The 7737-nt window shown below is 38.4% G+C and overlaps 1 pseudogene; it reads right to left on the reverse strand.

The window, feature by feature from the left end:
- Positions 1-1284: 1284 nt before the first annotated feature.
- Positions 1285-3732, reverse strand: LOC117338909 (annotated as a pseudogene).
- Positions 3733-7737: the final 4005 nt, after the last annotated feature.

Raw genomic sequence — 7737 nt, forward strand, 5'->3', positions numbered from 1 at the left:
AATGTCTTAAAAGCAAACACAGTCAAGAAACAGCCCTTTTCAGTTGCTAAGGTCATCCATGATGAAAAAAAGGTATGCTTCATCATTGATCATTGGTAATAACTTATCAAGTTCCATCAGTAGGATTCAACTCTTATAATTTCCTGAAAGGATGCAGAGATGGTCCTGACTAAGTGTTGTTCTTTTTCTTGGGCAATCATTTGACCCTGTAAGTAATTACAGCTCTAACCAAAAAAGAAAGGTTATGAAGTTACCTTGCCTTACACCAAATATTGATGGGTTATACAGATATTTTTCATTTACTACTGTGTTTTGTTCTTATATCGGGATTACTTGCAAACATTTTTATTGAAATCAGTCATGCTCCAGTGCCTTTTGCTTTTTAGATGCTGATGTACACATCCTTGAATGCAGACATGTTTGCTGTCATCGTCACTACTCTTCAGCGGTTTCCACTTAAATATGTAGATGGATGGACTCCTGGCACTTTTTCTAGGACAGACCAGCTGTTTATGACACTGATGAAATTAAAGCAGCTGAGCCTCCCACTTCTTGACATTGCTGAGAGATTTTGCACCAGCAAGACAACTGTACATAACATTTTGATAACTCACATATTTGCTATGCATGAAGTTTTCTTTGAGGGCATGATTGAGAACAAAATCCCTTCCCTCCTCAAGTGCAAGTCATCCATGCCCTCCAGTTTTGGGGATTTTAATTGTTGTCGTCTTGACATTGATGCCACAGAAGTGACGCAGGATGTCCCTGGACAGGACATATTTGCTCAGTCCATACCTACAGTTCATACAAGAACAGACACACTGTGAAGTCCGTTACTGGTGTTGCCCCTAATGGGGCTGTAGTGTATGTTAGCAAACTGTACCCAGTAAGCACCTCTGATGTTGCTATAGTTGATCATAGTAAAATGTTATCCCAGTTGAAACCAGGTGACATGATCTTAGCAGACAAAGGATTTACTATTCACCCTCGCCTTACTTCAGGAGTGCACCTTAACATTCCTCCTTTCTTAAAAGACAAGGGTCAGTACACACCACCAGTTTTGCAGAAAAACTGCCAGGTCTCGCATTCATGTAGAGAGAGTAAATGAACGAATTAAGAACTTTGAAATATTATCTCATATTCCACAGCAGTTTAGACATATAAGCACCAAAACTTTCCAAGCATGTTCAATTCTAGTCAAGATCCAAAGATTGCAGAGATTGCTGACAACTACAGTCAGGACCAGTAATTCTTTATTTACTGAACATGCACAACAACAAAACAATCACTTTACAATTCTTAATTATGAATTCAATTTATCAAAAATTGTGATGTTTATGACAGAATAAATATATACAATATTTGTGTGCTACTATTGATATTTTTTGTAATTTTGCTGATGGACATTTCATTCCTACAGATTCCTGTAAACAAGATATCTAGTCATGATTAGCACAATATATATCATTTGATTAATATACTCTGTGTTTACTATTTGACAACCCCAGATTTTTTTAAAGTAGCACAAAGAGAGAAAACAGGATAATCACTACATTGTGTAATAAATGTGTTGACAGTTTAGTGAGTCACTGGTGAATCAAATTAACCACTTTAGAAAAATAAAAGTCCTTCAATTCAGCAATGTTTGGGGTCCAATTACTGTCCTGGAGAATCCTGACAATGGCAATGTCCTTTGTCGTCCAAACTAAAAAATCACAGGCAGACTTGTTCATGATATGTAGCTGTCCTTGAGGCAGACTTGTTCATGATATGTAGCTGTCCTTGAGGCAGACTTGTTCATGATATGTAGCTGTCCTTGAACCTGGTCATAGTACTTGTGGTTCTCTTTAAGCCGGTACATTTCCGCCCTCATGTGCTTGGTATTCTGCAATAATTTGCATTGATAATAAAGAGTAGCTCAACATTTTTGAAATTAAATAAATTTGAAAAACTAGAAGATTAAGCTAACTATATAAGCTAATCCTTGTCCATGTTTAAATTCTCTGGCCTGATGCCAGACTTACAAATACAATCAGAACATCCAGGTCTTATGTGTAAAGAGCCTGAGGAACTAATCCAGCTAATAAAGTTCCTTCAATTCCCCTCTCCCAATCATTTGCGTACACTTGTAATGATCATTGATACCCATTACAATATATCATCACATCAGTTTGAACCAAGTTTGAATGAAATTGATCTAAGGACTTTTTTGGGCATAACACAATATAACAATACTTGGTCAGGACCATCACGGGGTCATTTCAGAAGTTTGAAATATGTTTTTTCAAAATGGTGGCCATCTTGGATTTTGAACCGACTGAAAAAATAATGATGGATGGGTAAACATTTATACTTTATGTATATCATTATCAATAAATATTCTTTTTTTTTACCTAAATAAAAATCTTTGATTGATCCAATGGCTTCTGAGATGGTCATATTCCTGGCACTGAATGGGCACTTAATTTCTAAAATCTCAGGCTTTAACCTCATGCCTTCAAGAATATCTGTCAGCTCTGCCACCTGATGACAGTAATTATGAGTTGCGGCACGGCGAATTATACCATCTGGGCTTGCTCCCAATACACCGTTTTCATGAAGCCACACTCCTGCAAACACGTGAATTTACAAATGAATAATGCTATTATTCATAACCATAAGTTATGTGCTTAGAAGAATTTACTATGTTTCGATATTCACCAGTTCTTTGTTTTACATACCTGTTTCCTCCACAACTGCATCACCGTAGGAACAGTATTTTTCACTGGCAGCAGCTTCACTACTGGTTCCCCACAATATCGCATCCTTTGTGGCTAGGTTGTATGAAGCAAATATTTTCTTAAATAATGATGGTGGAAATCTTGAAAAAAAATGGTAACAGTGTTTCAACACAATGACACTCTATATGAGCAATATCAATTTAAAGAATGTAAACAATTATTTGACAGGTATATTACTATACTTGTACTCTGTTATGGTACATGTCACCAGCCCATGCAACTAAGATATGTATTGAATTTGAAATTCATTTAATTTCAGAAGCAAATTACCTTTTCCTTCGAATAGCAGCAAGAACCAGGCCAAAATTTGATGCCGTCAAACGATACTTTCGAACCAACGCCCATAAATGATTAGTCCTTGTCCAGTGGTCAGTTTTGCAACCTGTAAAAAGTCAGTGTCAAACTGATATTCTATGGATATTTTTCAAGTTTAAAAACCGTGAAAGATTTCTAATTTCTTTCTTCTAGGGAAAGGGTTCTATAAATATATTGTAGAAAAAATTCACTAGAAACAGTATCAGAAAATATTTTGTACAGAAGTTTTGTTGGCAGTGATTTCACTTTACTAACTCACTCTTATACATACACTGTATGTATTTCTTGTATATTTATTATATATTTACCTCCTCTATCTGCTCCTTTGATACTGTAAGGTTTGTTCTCAGCCGTTGCACTTTATCTGTTGCATTTGTGTAGGCCTCCACTAAAAAAAGGTCTTCTACACAGGGAATGTCCAGTTTGGGTGTTGGTGGCTCATCAGACACTATCCAGTGTGTTGTGAAAATAGGTTTGACTGTATTACTTTACCAATGACTTGTTATTGTAACTATGCAAAACGGTATGTCGTGTCAGTATTTAAACGTTAGTCAATAATGCTTTTATAATACGTTGCAAATTACATACTTTAGAAGTAATATCTTGTAGTTTTGAATATGAGAAACAAACGTGCCATGTTGTTAGAAACTTCTGGATAATGTCATCCGAGTATATATATATCGCTCGCGTTTATGTGTCAAATATTCCCGCAAACTCTTGTCAGTTTACATTGTGACGTCATACTTCCGGTTAATTTCGGGAGCTATTTTTAGTATTATACGTCATTGGGAATCGCGCTTTTGTAAATAGTCATTATTTTAGAAGTGATAAATACTTACATAAGAATGTGTACAGTTGAATTTCTGTATTTTATTTGTTGTTGTTGTTACCATTGTGGCACGTGAATTGTACTATAAAAACTGGCTGCAACGGGTTTTCAAAGGGCAGAACAGCTGGTAGCGTAAGGGAAGCAACTCGCATAAACAAGGTAACTTTTAGGCATTTTTTGCATAAGTACTTCGGTACGATTGTATTTGGTATTGTGAGTTGCTGGTTATTAGAATAAGCGTTAAAGCATTTATTAGGAATTATCAGACATATGATTAGGATCAGTTTAGCTAGGATAAATGTGTGAAGTACGTAAGGTATAAGCACATATGATGGAAACCTCGGATAGATTTAGGAATAGAAATTAGATAGGATAATCGCGGAGTACGCAATGTACAAGCGAATTGATATGTATAACTATGAGTGGTTAAGCGTGGAGTACGTAATGTTCCAGCGCATTGTTAGGGATTGATGTAGATTGTAGATTAGTTAGTTTAGCGCAGAATAAGCTTTATTGCAGTTTATTAGATTTTTCATAGTGGTACGTTTTATAAGTACCGACTAGTTCATATATATTCATTAATAGCTGTTCTGTTCCGCATTGATGGGTGTGTACTGTGTGAACTGAGAGGATTGTGTAATATTGCCAATTTCATTGTATATATTGAGATTTTGGGATTCGTTCCTAAATAAACCAAATCATTTTACGACGTTGTCTATCTTTCCATCCACCTCGCAAAACTACAAAAGTAAAAAACACAACAATTGGTGGCAGCGGTAAACATTTGTATTTTTAATATTTGTTAAATATTTGGTAACGTCTCAAACAGAGGTTGGTGGAAGGATTGATAGTATTTTGATTTGGTGAATAGAATGTAGTATTGAAAATGCATTTAAGGAATAGACAATTAAGTACACATGAGTTTCCTAGCATGGTCAAAGGTGCTGCTCAGGATCTAGATGTAGGTCAGAATTTTTATACTGATAATGATAATTCAAATGTACGCTCTCCGAGTACATGTGAATTGGGGGAGGTACGTCATACTAGTGTTAGCGGAGATTACGTAGATGTGATAAACGAATCTGTACATAATCAAGGACAGTATGATAGTCAGATTTATGGTAATGGTCCGTGTCACGCAGTTTCTATGGAAAGTCCTAGAAATCCCTGTTTCCAAACTCCGAACCATAACGGTTCATACGAAAACGGATACGAGAGTTATAATAGCTCTCATTTCCAGTCCCGTCCTTACCCATTTCATGATGCTCGAAAAAACGCAATCGGGAGCTACAACTCCTATACCCACCCTGAGTCTCAGAACGCATCGAAATACGCATTCGAGGGGTACAACAACTCTTCAAACCAGCGCAAGGATTGGAGCAGACAAAGTTACCCGATCAGAAGAAATACGTGGGACTTGCAACAGATGTATTACCGGGACGTTCAGACCAATCCGTATCACTATCACAATCGGAATGGGTCTTATCACAACATATGGAGCAACGGAGAATCAGAGTCTCAAGCAGTGCAGTTTTCACACAGACCTGTCAATGCAACAGTGCAGCGACAAGAAGACTGTTATGGAACAGACTTCTTGAAAGAGAACTATCATGCCCCATATCAGTACAGCCAACAAGCACAGAATCCAGATCTACCAGACCATATAAGGCAAGGACCTTCTATGTCGTCGTCAACCAAGTCAACTGAAGAACCAAGAACAAGGTTACCGGTCTATAATGGCAGGGGAGACTGGAGCTCATTCATTGTACCGTTCCAGTTGGTGTCGGAGAGATTTGGTTGGGATGTTTACAGACAAAGCGAAGAAATGCTGCTCTGTTTCCGGGACGATGCCCTGACATATGCTACGAAATTGCCATACCACGTCCGGACAAATTACAGTTGTTATGCATGAATATGGAGAAGAGATTTGGAGACCACGTCCTACCGGAAACTCACAGAAGAAACCTTTCAAATCTACGGATGTCCGGAGAGGAGAACTATCAGCGATATTCTTCCAGAGTTGCGGAAATGGTTCGCAAAGCTTATCCAGGTATAAACGAGATCCTGTTTAACAACTTATGTGTGGAACATATGCTGAGCGGAATTGCAGACCAGAGCATAGCCTATGATGTTCTTACAAAGCGACCACAGACTCTAGACGAGGCAGTCAACTTGTTAACTTGGCATTATTCGTGCAAGAGGGGAATGAAACAGAAGGGAAACACCATACGGAAAATTTCATTTGGAGAGGATACCTGTCAAATAGAAGATGAGTCTGAGAAGGACATCAGAAAAATAAATCAACACCGATTTGTAACAGAAGAGAGATTGAATCAATTTGGCAGAGATTTATCAGATCGGATTACTAAAGCGATAATCGACAACCAGAAACAAACGCAACCTAAGAACAGGCCTCACACTCCAAACAAGCTTCGCCAAGGTAAAACATATGGAGGACAAGTTACGTGTTACGGATGTCAAGAAGAGAGACATTATAGAAAAGATTGCCCATATGAACGACACGACGAGACTCTTACTAATAAACAAAACAGACCAGACTGAACTCAAGAAAGGCAGTAATACGGTAGCGGTTGATGTGGATCTTCAGGTTGAGGACAGTGATGTTATCAACATTGCAAGCTTATTCGAAGAACAGGAAGCGGACATTGAAGAAATTCCAGCTTATTTAGGGCAATTGTCGGGACAGCAGAGGATGGACTAGGAAATCCAAAGGGAACTAGTCAGAACAAAGGAACTAGTATTGGATAGGGTCCGAGCTGTGACAATTAAGGCGCCTATCTTAGTGGAGGGAAAAACAGTTAAGGCAGTTATAGATACTGGAGCTGAAGTGACTGTTATAAGTGAGCAGATGTTTAATGAAATACCAGAGGACCAAAGGCCAGTTTTACAAAAATCAAGTTTTGGATTAGTTGTAGCAGAGGCTGGGAAGAAGATGACCACACACGGTACAGCAAATTTAAAGTTACAGATTGGATCTGAAGATCTTGCATGGGATGTTTACGTAGCGCCGATACGGGATGACCTGTTGCTAGGATGTGATATTATAGACAATATGGATATCACTGTCAATACAAGAAGAGGTATAGAAGTTGGCGGACAATGGGTAGATTGTGAAGTTTCAAGAGCTCATGAAAACGTTGCGAGGCTGATCGTAAATGAAAAAGTAACCATTCCTCCCATGTCTGAAGTCATTATAGCCGGGAGAAGTGAACATCCTGAGTTAATTGATACCAGATACTCTTCAGTAGAACCTGTGGTTGAAGATGGACGAAATATTATTATCGCAAGGTCTCTGATAGATCCTTTCCGGGAAACTATACCCGTAAGGTTGGTGAACACAGAAAAGTTTCCGATCAAACTTAGAAAAAAATACGTTCTGGGAGAGCTGCATCCGGTTCTCTGTGTTGGACGTGTATTGGAGAAGGCGGGAGATCCATGGGACTACGCTTGTCAAGCGGCGTTAAACATTGGCCGCTTAAAATCTGAATATAGAAGCAACAACATAGATATATCTAGCGATACGATTGATTCCGTGAAGCCTCCAGAGATACCAATTACCTGGAAAACTGCCAGAACAGGACTGACATCGGAGAAAGTGACCGCTTTCCCCGAGGTTCCAGACTATCTTACTGAGCTATTCCAGAGGAGTTGTGAAAATTGTACAGACCAGAAACATCGAAAACACTTAGCCGAAGTCCTGTGCAAAAACCAGGAGAGCTTTGCGAAAAACAAACTAGAGTTAGGTACATGTTCTGTCATCAAACATTCCGTCGATACTGGCACAGCGACACC

Source organism: Pecten maximus, chromosome 12 (genome assembly GCF_902652985.1).
Source record: "Pecten maximus chromosome 12, xPecMax1.1, whole genome shotgun sequence".
Lineage (NCBI taxonomy): Eukaryota > Metazoa > Mollusca > Bivalvia > Pectinida > Pectinidae > Pecten > Pecten maximus.